Below are 12,144 nucleotides of genomic sequence, written 5' to 3'. Positions count from 1 at the left end.
TGTAGGAGTGTTGTTTGTGTGGACCAGCAGCTCTTATGCCACACGCTGTTGCAATACCCGCCTATCTCATCAGATCTTCCCTTCTGTCAGCAAACAAGTCCTGAGCACCACTCAGCATCACACAGTCCTGCTTGCTGCCACAGCATCTTCTTGCACAGCCCTTGCACAACAACCAGACAGTCTGGATTACTCACTGGCGCACGGCTTGCTCAAGTTCCTTTGCTTATCAGAAATCAAAGATGGATTTTTTTAATTGTCAAGACAACAGCACCTAATGTTACACCAGGCAGGCTTACGACTGTCAGGGTTACAAAGCCTGCAGCCTTCAAGCCATAAACCATCCTTTTAGGGATTAAGGAAAAACTTTCCCCTGAGTATAGGTTACTCCTCACTTGCTGACAAGAGATTTCTTTCCTCTTCCTCACCAATGCCCAGCCAATCGATGTAGGAGCAGGATGGCTGTGGGACTGTGCACTGCCTTCCTCAGAGGCTTGGGGGAGCCAACCATTTAAACAAGAACAAAACAGAAAGCAAAAAACAACAAAAAAAAACCCCCACTTTCATTTATTTTCGCCTTCACTGACAGCATAAACACACTGCAACTGCTCTGCAACAGCACAGTACACCCAAATTATTCCTGTGGTTGTTTATTTACTGAGATTACAGTCATGCCTCAAGGCCTCATCTTTGATGTCTGAAACTTTGTGGGCAAAATTTTCTGGAGGAAAAAAATGACTTCCAGTATTCCCCATCCAGCCCTGGGCCTGGCCCAAGGTCACACAGCTGGGCAGTGGCAGAGCAGGGACAGCACACCTCTGCAAGGGCAGTCCTGGGATGACCTGCCAGCACCCACTTTCTGATTCCAGTAGCAGAGGCATGAATGACCATGTCATCAGGGTGAAATCAGTGAAATTAGGCAGCTCAACCATGCATGGGATCTTGGCTCACATCCATTAAAAAAAAAGTAGAAAACAAAGTCAGTTTCACTGTGAGTAAATCCTTTGCTCTACAGGTCTAGCAAAGAGTGTAAATAGGAAATCAAAAAAATCCCAAAAAGAATCTCTATGATCAGCAAGAGAAAAGAGTTCAAGAACATCTGCACAGCAAAGGACAGAACTACCTTCAGTAACTGAACTTAGCTGCACTCAGGAGGGATGGGATAGATTAACAGATAGAGCAGACTTCATTTCTTCAGCAGGTACCAGAACCAAGAAGTAGCAACAGACACAAAAACCACTGACTACAGGCTAATGAATCCTCAGCTGAACAAGGCAGCAAGTGAGGAGAACACTCACGTGAGCCCCTACAGGAAGGGCAGATGCTGAAACAGGAGATGCTTTGCAAGCCCAAGGGAGCTCCCAAGGGCTGAGCACCGCCCAGCCTTTGTGGCCTAACAAGGTCCAGGGACACGCACAGCAATTTATAGAAAAGCAACTTTGACACAGGCTGCAGGGCAAGGAGGGAGATTTCACACCTATTAGGAAACACTGTAAAGAGGAGCCTAGGCAGAGGGAGTAGAGTTTCCAAAAGGCATGCTTTGCCAAGGCACTGATGTTATATAATTGGAATATTTCAGACAAATGAAAGCAGGAAGGCCAGCAGGAATTTCTCATGTGTAATGAGTGGGGAGAATATCATCTGTTCCATCTGAAGGGGTAGCAAAGGAAGGATAGCCAAGAGCATTCTTCCAATGCAGAGCCTGATAAAATAATGTATTAGACTCACTTTTTGGCAGGAGGAGCCAGACTTTAAGGGTCTCAATACAGGTACAGAGAATCTTTCACCTTTCCAAAGCCCCCAGTCCAATCTCCACTTAATGCCACCTAAAATTTGGTGATCCAGCCGAATCCCCAGTTACAACATGAAGACACCACACGATTTACCATGGAGGGATGCCAGCGTTGTTGTCAGAAGACATAAGCAAGGAAGACATAGGCTGTGCTCAGGTTTAGGCTCACAGTTTCACATTGACATTCTCTCAGTTTCTGCTTGTTTGGGTGAGATCAAAAACCAGAAAAGTTTGGTCAACAGCTTACAGTTGTGCCTGGTTTCTACTTAAAACCAAACGGCCTGCACCAAACTGCTTCCAGATTTGCTCTGAGGACTTGCAGCCTTTGAGGCATCAGCCAGGGAATCTGTAGGAAATTCAAACTTGAACCCAAGTATGGCAATGGCATCGTGGCTCACAGCTTTCAGCAAAGCCTTCTTCAGCCTCTCTCCATCCCCATCCCTGTGCCTTTGCTGCCAGGAAGCACTGCACAAATGCTACCACAGACCCACATAAATGTGGGGTTCTTTCTGCTGACTTCAGAGAATCATGAAATGGTTTTGGTGGGAAGGGACCTTAAACCTGTTCCACCCCCTGCCATGGACAGGGACACCTTCCACTAGCCCGGATTGCTCCCAGCCCCATCCAACCTGGCCTTGGACACTGCCAGGGATGGGGCAGCCACAGCTGCCTGTACCAGGGCATCACCACCCCCCCACGGAAGGATTTCTTCCTAACACCTAAGCTAAATCTCTCCTCAATTAAAACCGTTTCCCCTTTGTCCTTTCACTATCTGTCCATGTAGTAAGTCTCTCTCCCCCTTTTCATAAGCTTCCCTTAAGCACTGAAGGGATTTCTCCTTGGAATGCCCTACATGAGAACGAGTGGGGAAGCAACTCAAGAACAAGGATGACAGCAGAGACCACCTCTATCCCAGCAACTGCTGCACTGGCTGCTGGACCCTCACAAGGCAAATAAATACCCAGGGACATCAGCTCTGCAAACATGCTGTGTTCACAAGACAAAGGATTCAGATGAAGCAAAGAATCTGGAAACAATGAGTGAGCATTTTTCTGAAACATCTTGGTGATGCAGAGAGTGGGATTTAACAGCGTGTTACACTACTCAGAAGCTCTGCGAGTTTCTCCAAGGGCTGCCCTAGATTCAGCTCAGTTTTATGATATATTGCTTTATAGGACTCACAACTGCCTTCCCAAAATAAGACCCTCGAACTCTCTGAAGATACACCAGCACCGTGACTATTCTAAGATCAAGAGCAAGTTATTAATACATAGCAGAAGCGTGTGAATTGAAGGGGCAGGATGAGCTGCCCGCAAATAAACAAAACTATAATGTTCTATTTTGAGGCACAAGTGTGAGCGGATTGAAGTGCTGGAGGGGCCCTGTCAGAGCTTTGGACACAGCCCAGTTCAATGCCAGAAGTCAGAGCAAACACCACTAATAGTTCATATGTGGGGCACAGAGATTGAAAGTTTGGTCTAAAATCCCCAGGACAATGTCCCCATTTCCCCTACAGGAATTCAGAGAACTACAGAGTGAGCTGCTGTGATTCCCTCCTCACTCCACACTGGCACAGGGTTTGGATTTTGGTGAAAGTGCCTTGAAGTGGCACTGAAGCAAACTTTAACTTTGGGAGCAAAGAAAGTCACTGGAATTCGTTTCTCACAGAATTTGTCCCAGTAGGTTAAAGTTTTCTCAGTATTTGCCTGCCCAGTAGCTGAAATTATGATTCTTTTCTCTTGTGCAAAGTCATGAGACAAAGGGTAACAGACAGCAGGCTGCACTCTGAGCAAGAAAACACATTAGATACCTGCCCAAACATGAGGCTTAGATAGACATTTTGTGCATCTCTCATCAGATTTGTTCAACCCTTGTACAACTAAAGAGTCCTGAGATTTTATTCTTTTTTAAGAAAACACTGGGGTTCGTGTAAAATGGGTGGTTCCTGGAGATATTCCCTTTGGGTTGTTAAGTTCGTTGTGGGTCTTGAGACCCCATAAAGGGAGAGCAGACTCCCTTCTGCCAGAAAGTTAATAACCAGCACAGAAAGCAGAGCTGCTGCTGACAGACATTGTTTCCATAACCTAGAGACAGAGAGGGCAGAGGGGACAGGGGAGATCAATAGGCCTGGAGTGTGTGTGGAAGCCAGCGTGTCTCTGATCAGGTTTCCTCCAGGGACTGGATCTCCATTTTTTTAACTTAACAGAAAAAATATCTTCCAGCCCTAAAGAGTGAGTTTGGATATAGATCTTCAGCCATAACAGAAAAAAAAAAAAAAAAAAAAAAAACAAAAAAAGAGAAAAGCATCTTTTTCTGCCATTTACAGTGGTGTGAAACCAAGAGATTGGTTTACAGTGCTGTGGCTGGAAGCACAGATTATTTTATTTTATCATTTTACATGTTTTCATCCAGATTAATGAAGCTTTCATGCTCAGGGCATTTTGGTCAACACTTAACAGTAACATCCCATGTTTAAGTGTTTGTAAAAGCGTCTGTAAAATGATGAGTAGGGTTGTTATTTCTACAGCCAAGATTACAAAGAAAATGAGTCATATGCAGCAGCACTGCCTGTTTCTTTGTCTCTTCCTCTCATTACTCCTGCCCCGGAACTCTGTAACCTCATGGCACATTTCAGTCCTGTTTCACAAAGGAATAGGCATCAGGAGGATATTCAGACTCCACCAGCTCTGTATTTTCCAGACCCCCCAAAGAGCATCTAAGTCTCCTCAACCCTCCTCAGACCTCAGAGAGCTGCACTGCTCCAGCTCTGAACTGAACACATTTCCATACCTACATCTGGGTACCAGAGAAAACCTAGAAACCATCAGATCTGCTTTCTGCCGTGGTTTGTCCGAGGTCTTCTCCTGCCTCTGAAGCAGACGCACAGAGATGCAAGAACACCCTACCACATGCTTTTTTGGTGGAGCATCTTCAACTAGTTCATAGAAACACAGGTTGGAAAAGACCCTTAAGGCCATCAAATCCAACCTTAAATTGAACACAATGAGACTTGCTTCTTCCATGAAGTTGTATGACAAGAACAGCCCGGCCATTCCCAGGTGGAAGACGAGCTCTCAACTCATGAGGAACCACATCCAGGGCTGGAAAAAGCCCTTGTCACAAGCGTGCATGAAGTTACACCAAAACACCCCTACAGCAGCCCCTGCTTACCACTTTCACCCTCTCCCCAAAGTTTTTAAAACTCCTGCTTGTGTCTTTTCCTCAGTTTTACCATGAACTTTAGGCTCCACATCCTTTGCACACCAGCGAGCACCGCTTGCTGCACGGGGAGCTGCGTGTTCAGCCGCCACTGCTAGACAGAAAGTGGGTGTCAGGTTCTGTGCTCTGCAAAGGGCTCTTCCTCCCCAGCAAAATAGTGTCATTCATACAAGGCTCAAACGCTGGACATACACATGCCAGCCCCTCAGACCTGACATTTAACATCCCGAAGCCATTTATCACTCAGCACCCTTATCCTGGTTTAAAATCCCCGAGTCACAAGGCAAACAACATTTTTCTGTGCTTTTGTATGTTTCTGCCTGCCTTTCTCCTTCTGTCTATTCAGCTGCTTCAATGAGCTCCCCCTGCGATCCCAATCTCGGCCGTTCTCCTCAGTGCCACCATTGTGTACCCACAATACCTTTGGGGCTGCCCCATCCAAGCATGTCCATGCTCGTTTCCCCATCAATTCCTCCCCAGTTTAGCAGTGCCGTCTGATTCACAGCTTTTTTATGTTCCTTGATAGCAGAGACCCCAGCGAGCTGCTCTGGCTGCCTTAGCATTTTAAACAGCTTTACCCTGAACTGGTCAGCCGAAAAGCACTTATTTCTTCAGAAAAGGAGATGACATCAGCTGATGTGGGATAACCATGACAACCTCCCCAGACCAGCAGGGCCACATGCTATTTGAATAAGAAAGTTTAACTCTCAACAACTTCCTAGGCAGGAGCTCCAGTTTTAATTGGCAGAGTGAGCACATGTCACTTTTGCACACTCATGTGTTCCCCCCCAGCATTTCCATGAACTGAAGACTCCTGAGATGTGGAGCAGATAGTGGTAAAAGGAAATCCTTCCAAAGTGCCATTTTGCATTCCTACCTGCCACAAAGCTGATGTGCAGATAAAGAGGATATTAGCCCCAAAACCATTCTTCAGTTTGTTTTCTAGCAGACTTGCACCAGCATCAAACAATTGACTATTCTTCCTAAGAAATGCACTTTGGGATTTGACACATGGCAGGACTTCTGGAGTCAGGCTGCTCATCTTTACTCATCTGCTAGGAAAGCAGAAGAAGGTATTTCAAAGCTTGGGTTTAGATCCAAAGCAAAAACAAATCCATCTTCTAAACCGCATCTTCCTTCTGAAAGGGGTCCATACCTGGTTGGTGTTTCTTGCTCAGGTGGGGTGGAATCACTTTTAAATGGGCTGATGTGCAGAATCTAGAGGCAATGTGCTGGATCCAGAGAGGTTAACTCTCCTCTACTGCAGTTTTGAAGCATAGTTGCATTCTGGAAAGCCCCACGCTCACTTTCTACACCATTTCTTTCCAGCATATAAACTCTTTGTCAAAATAAATAAGTGTATAAGGATTAGCCTTCTGGATGCAGAATCTCTTACTCCCCACTTCTTCATAATGGTGTATTTATAAAACACATGTGTCCCATTTTGGGGCAATTTAAATTTTGCCTAGTATATAAATGCTTCATTAAAACAGCTGCTCACAATCTGTCAGTGTAAATATTTTCCACCACTTTCTGATCATCCTGAAAGGAGGCCAAGGTCAGAGCCATGGATCCAAACAGCCCTGCATGTCGGAGGTGTTCACTATTTACTTTCACATACATATTTCAGGGCTTGAGCCTGCCAGCCATGGCTCCCTTCCAGGCTCTGGGAACAGCTAGATTGCACCACTTGGGTCCTCCCTGATGGAGAAACCTCCAAGAGATGAGGGCAAAGGGAATCCAGGTGTGTTTGCAGGAGGCCTCTAGAACATCTCTGTGCAGCAGGACTTCACTGGATACAGCTAATCAGACATTTCAGCTCAGCATTGACACATCCACTGCCAAAAAGGAGCAGTCCCTGCATCACCACATGCCCGTGCCCATCCATCCCTGCTCCAGAGCTCTCTTCATGCAGCCCTACAGTCGACTGGGTCAGAAAACTAAACTAGAAAACTAATTAGGCTGAAATAGAAGATTTTTCCCTCTCTTTCTCACCTCTGCTTCAAATGTTTCCTGCAAGTTTAAACAAAAAGTAAAGAACAGAGCAAAAAACAAAACCCCAAATATGAAGGATGCAGCCCAGATTGTGCAGCTCCAACCCTAATGAAGGCTCCCAGCCCAACATCAGCAGATTGGATATAACTCACAGACAAAATGAACCTCTCATCACCTACAACGACATCCTAATTTGGGACCAGCAGGCCCCAAGGGGTCTAGCCGGGAACAGGGAAGTCTCCTCCTCCCAACACGTCCCTGCCAGTGTTGAACAAAGACTTGTTCACTGGCCCAAAAGATCTGTTTGACTTGGAAAAATTAATCATGCCCAGAAAGCCAGTCTCCTTGAGATCAGGAGGCTCAATTCCACCTTTCATTAAACCCCTGCCCTTCTGGAATAACTGCAACTGAGGCAGCAGGGTCACATCTGATTCATACTGTGACTGGGAATGAAACCTGAACCGCAGGCTCAGATCATTAATCCTGTTATCTGCTGCCTCCCTGCATCAATCCAGAGAGGAGGAAGCCTCTTTATCGCGGCTCTATGCCTCATGATGAAATAATTCAACTGGATTAAATCAGCTCTTTGGGTGCATCAATCACGCCATTGTCCCTGGAGCAGGAAGTTTCCTCCTCAGCCTTTAGCCACCTCTGCCCTGACCCATATTCCAAGGACTTCCCTGCACATTTCGCTCACGTCTGTATTTCGCATTGACTTACACAAGCAGTTGTGTCCCGTGAGCAAGAGCAATAAAAAAAAGCTAGTAAACAATAAAGTTAATAACTCTTAAAGTCATGCAAGATGTAAGAGATACAGACAGAGAGATGCCTGGTGAGATTTTCATTAGAAGCAACTTACAACTTGCTGAGATTTCCTCCAAGTAGGGTGTTGAACAAAGCCTTGGCATTTTGAAACTACCACTGAGCACCTGCCTGAATTTAAATCTCACTCAGGAACCCACATCTCCAGAAAAAATGTTGAATTCCAGTAGGACTCAAGTGGTATCAGATGCTGAATCTCTCTCCAAGGCAGCACTGGAGCAAGATACCAGTCAGATACATTGTCCATGTGATTTCTCAGCTAGAGCTTGTGGGTAAGAACTGGGAAACTCGGGGACCAGAACAACTAAACGGGACAACAACGACTCTAGCTCTTTGTTAAAAGCCAATAGAAGCATTGGGATCTCCAAAGGAGAAGCTTTTAATCTTAAACCCATTTCTTGCCACGGACACGACAGCAAAATCCACATCCCACTTTATAGCTCAGTTGCTGTGCTTTGAGAGATCAAAAATCAGACAACACAGGAACAATTTTTCCCTCAACTTGTAACCTGTGGGGCTTCTGCTAAGCTCACAGGACGAGTCTGGGGGCGTCAGTGGGGACTGCTTGTTCAGCAGTGCTGTAAGAGGTACAGAAAAAGCACAGGAGCAGCATTTTCCCTGGGAACTTTGCACCCAAAAACACTGGTGTTGTCCAAGCAGGAAACGTGGCCTTTTTCCCAAAATTAGTCCAGAAATATCAAGGAACCCTCCTGCCCCTGACTAATCCCCATCTGAACTCACATCACGGAATCAATTGTTTCTCTTTAGCAGAGATGTGGTGCAAAGGGACTCTGGGGGAGGGGAGCAAAAGTGATCAGAAAGGATCAGCTGTTGGGCTGTGTGGGATTTGGAATCTGTACGTGAACTTCACAGTAACAAAATAGGCTTTCCATGGCATTATTTACGCTCCTGATGCAGAGATAAACCACCACTTCCTTGCATTACCCTCTTCCAAGTGAGAGCAGTGAGAAACATGACAAAAAGGCATTCCCATTTAAATTCATGCTCTTTTTCCCCCTCTCCCTCTCACAAACATACATTTGCTTTGAGCCTCAGGTTAACAAAAACCACAAAGCCCCACTTATCCAAAACCACAACATTTTCCTTGATTTGGGGTCAAAACTGACAAGTTCTGCCTGTTTTCCTCTTGCAACCACCAGACTTCTCAGGTTCACTCTCAGAGCACCTCCGTAACACTGAAAAGTTCACAGACCTGGCACAAGTTTGGGATTTATTATTAAACCTGCCAGATTTCAGGTTTGATTTATGACTCTTTCACAGGGCCCCGTTATCGAGTAGAGACAGGCCCTGCAGTGCATGCTGTGAGACGTTCTCAGAGCTATAAACCAAAGCCAAAAGGGACCACTTAGAGCTGGTCTGCCCCACGTAGAAATGCAGAGCAGCCGCCACCTACCAGGACCAGGGGTGTAGCTTTTAACAATACTTCTGTATTTTCTGTTTCTGCAACTTTCTGTGGTTTCTAGAGGCTCATTGCAGCAGAAAGGACACTGTGGAGTAAAGGAAAGGGCAGGGACACCCCGTCATGCCCTTGGTTCTCTCGTGGCTTGGCCTCTTTCTGCAGTGATGCTGAATGGTGCTGCACAGGGAGGTGAAGCTGTTCCTCTTACCGGGGTGTGAGTTTCAGAATTTCTCCCCTGGTCAGTGCATTTCAGTTTTGTCCAAGACCACAGCATTGCTTTTCTCACTTTGGTTGAGAGAGATGACAGCAGTTTTCCATTCAGCCTCGTGCCCCCACACTCAGCAATAAGGCTCTTTTCCAGCTCCCCCCAGGACACCCCTAATGTCCAGGGACAAGGCAGGACTCCTGCAGCATTTCATGAGCACTGCTGCTTCTGGGTACCTGCCTCCTGGATCCAAAAGTCACAACTTCAAGCACTTCCCCAGGATTATAGAAGTAGGGAAGGGTGGTGCACACACAGCCCCATCCTTGAACACCTGTCTGCAGATGGAGGCAGAAAAATAGATAAATTTAAAACCCACCCCAAAAACCCACTCAGTACTTCTGTCACTATGACCCACAACAGAAACAAAAATTGGGACCAACTGACATTGTCCCAGGAGATAAATCTCCATTTATGTGAGCTTCCAGAGGTCTTGGAGAGATTACAGAAAGTGTGGAGAGGAAATAGTAAAAAGCACACACAGGAAACCCTGACGCAGTGTCGCTAAGCCATATGGTCAACATAAAACATTGAATACTTTTGTTTGGATTTGCAATGTGACATTTATATTATTTTTATACATTTTATGTGTGTGTGTATATATATATCTATATATATAAAAGATAAATATAATTTATTTATTTTACGTTTTAAACTCCGAGGATGTCAAAGGCAATCTGCAGAGATGAAGGGCGATTTACTGCCAAGGTTTCAGGAGCAGTCCCAGGGGCCCCGTTCACAGTTATAACAACACATTTTATCTCTGCACAAGCAGGAAGGGGGGGCGTAGCGAGACGGAGGGGCGGAAGCAAGAGCTGGCAGTGAATCAGATGATGCATATTAGGGAGATAATAAGGAGAGATTACACGCTTGGCAACTGCTCTGCGCTGTGCCCTCGGTTTGTAAAGCTCAGGTTCCCCCACCAGGATTCCTCGCTGTTCCACAGTGCCTCCGGTAGTTTAGTCTAAGAGCACATCCCGCCAGGAAAAGCTGGTGTGGCCAAGGCACCTCGTGCTCCCTCTCCCTTCTCAGTTTCGGCGAAACTCTCATCTCCAGAAGAGGATCAGCACAGGCCCGGAGAAGCACTTCAGTCCCAGCCCTTCACAACTTCCGAGGACTCCAAGTGCTGCACATCCAGCTCTCCAAGTGGGTGGTATGCCCAGCTGCCAAGTTCTCATGTTGAATAGTATCATTCCAGCACCAGGGGTTTTTTTCTTTTTTTTCAGGCAAACAGCTGCACGGCAGACATGCACAAGGGCTCAGCAGGAGCCGTCACCATCAGGTAGCTGCCCTGCCTCTAACAGTGCAAACTGCTCATTTAGGGTGGGGTCTTGGCCAGGCAGCAACACAGTGGAAGACTGTCTCCAGTTCAAAGTGGCTGGCACTAAGAAATTCTTAATTTAACAGCATTGCTTAATAGAAAAGTAAAAATATGACCCATTCAAAGTTATTTCTACGTTTCCTTGTTCACCTGAAGACAAGGTGGCCAAAGCTTCATAAATTACTCAGGTGAGCTCCAAATGTTGCATTTCATTTCTTTCATAGAAGGGTTTGAGATGGAAGGAACCTTAAAGTTCATACAGTTCCACCCCCCAGCCTTGGGCAGGGACACCTTTCACTAGACCAGGTTGCTCCAAGCCCTGTCCAATCTGGCCTGGAACACACCCACAGATGCAGCAAGCACAGCATTGTGCAGTTCTTTTTACAGCAACTCTCAATCCTGGCTCCCTATAAAACTTCAGAAGCTCCAAAGGAACAGCACTTGAGTCCAAAAACCATTTTCTGACTTACCACAGTGATTCACTATTTTCGTTCCAGTAAATGGTCACAAACTTGTTAGGTTTTGCAGATGCTCTCCGGATCCTTGCTAGCATCACTCTGCCCTTTTGCTTTGGCACTTGAAGGTTTCTTGCAGCAAACCACAGCGCCACGTGCCCAGGAGGGACCAGCTAAACCCATCAGTGCTAACAGACCTGTGGTGACCGTGGGAGCAAACAAAACATCGTCCCTCCTCCACTGTGAGGTTTGTCCGCTTAGTTGTCTGCACTAGAACCTTAATTAAGTCAGGTACAGCTGCAGGAGTAAAAGCAATGAATCAGCAAGTTCCCTTGCCACCAAACAATTCCCAGCACAGAGCAACAAGTGTGGGAGGCAAGAGGAAAGAAACCAAAACAATTATTTTTAGTAATGATTTTTTTAGGTGGTATGACCCCAACTGCCCAAAACAGGAAGGTGATCAACACCACCATCTCCAGCAGCTGAGGCTGGGTCTCTCTAATATATATGCCAAAGTAGGAGATGACAAAACCAGGAGGTAAATTTCTTTGGCCAATGCTGGGAGCAAATATAACTAGGTGACTGGAATAGGCACTTTTGGACCTAAATTGCACAAAACCATGAAAATGCTCGAGTATTCACTTGAGCATGTGCTGAAACACTTTGCTCAATAGTTCTAATTTAGACAGATACAGGACTAACACTATTTAAACATCTTTTAGAAATGAGTAATAATTCATTTCTTTTTAGTTGTCTAGCTGTACAGCCTAATGAATGAGTTTTGTCCCAAATACATCCACATCCTCATCTGTTCTGTGTATTAATTCTCAAAAGGAGCTTCAGTAGAGGATTTCTTATCTA

At 45.8% G+C, this 12,144-nt stretch overlaps 1 long non-coding RNA gene across 4 annotated transcripts in view; it reads right to left on the bottom strand.

Moving 5' to 3' along the window:
- LOC125336003 overlaps positions 1-11,524 on the bottom strand; it is a 55,604-nt gene extending 44,080 nt beyond the window's left edge. For all 4 annotated transcript variants that reach the window (XR_007207615.1, XR_007207619.1, XR_007207620.1 and 1 more), the window contains exon 1: positions 11,299-11,524. This is a non-coding gene — a long non-coding RNA (uncharacterized LOC125336003). The remainder of the gene's footprint in view (positions 1-11,298) is intronic.
- Between the last annotated feature and the right edge of the window lie 620 nt (positions 11,525-12,144).

Source organism: Corvus hawaiiensis, chromosome 19 (genome assembly GCF_020740725.1).
Source record: "Corvus hawaiiensis isolate bCorHaw1 chromosome 19, bCorHaw1.pri.cur, whole genome shotgun sequence".
NCBI lineage: Eukaryota > Metazoa > Chordata > Aves > Passeriformes > Corvidae > Corvus > Corvus hawaiiensis.
Note: the sequence above shows the minus strand (reverse complement) of the source record. Positions and strands in the feature narration are given on the sequence as shown.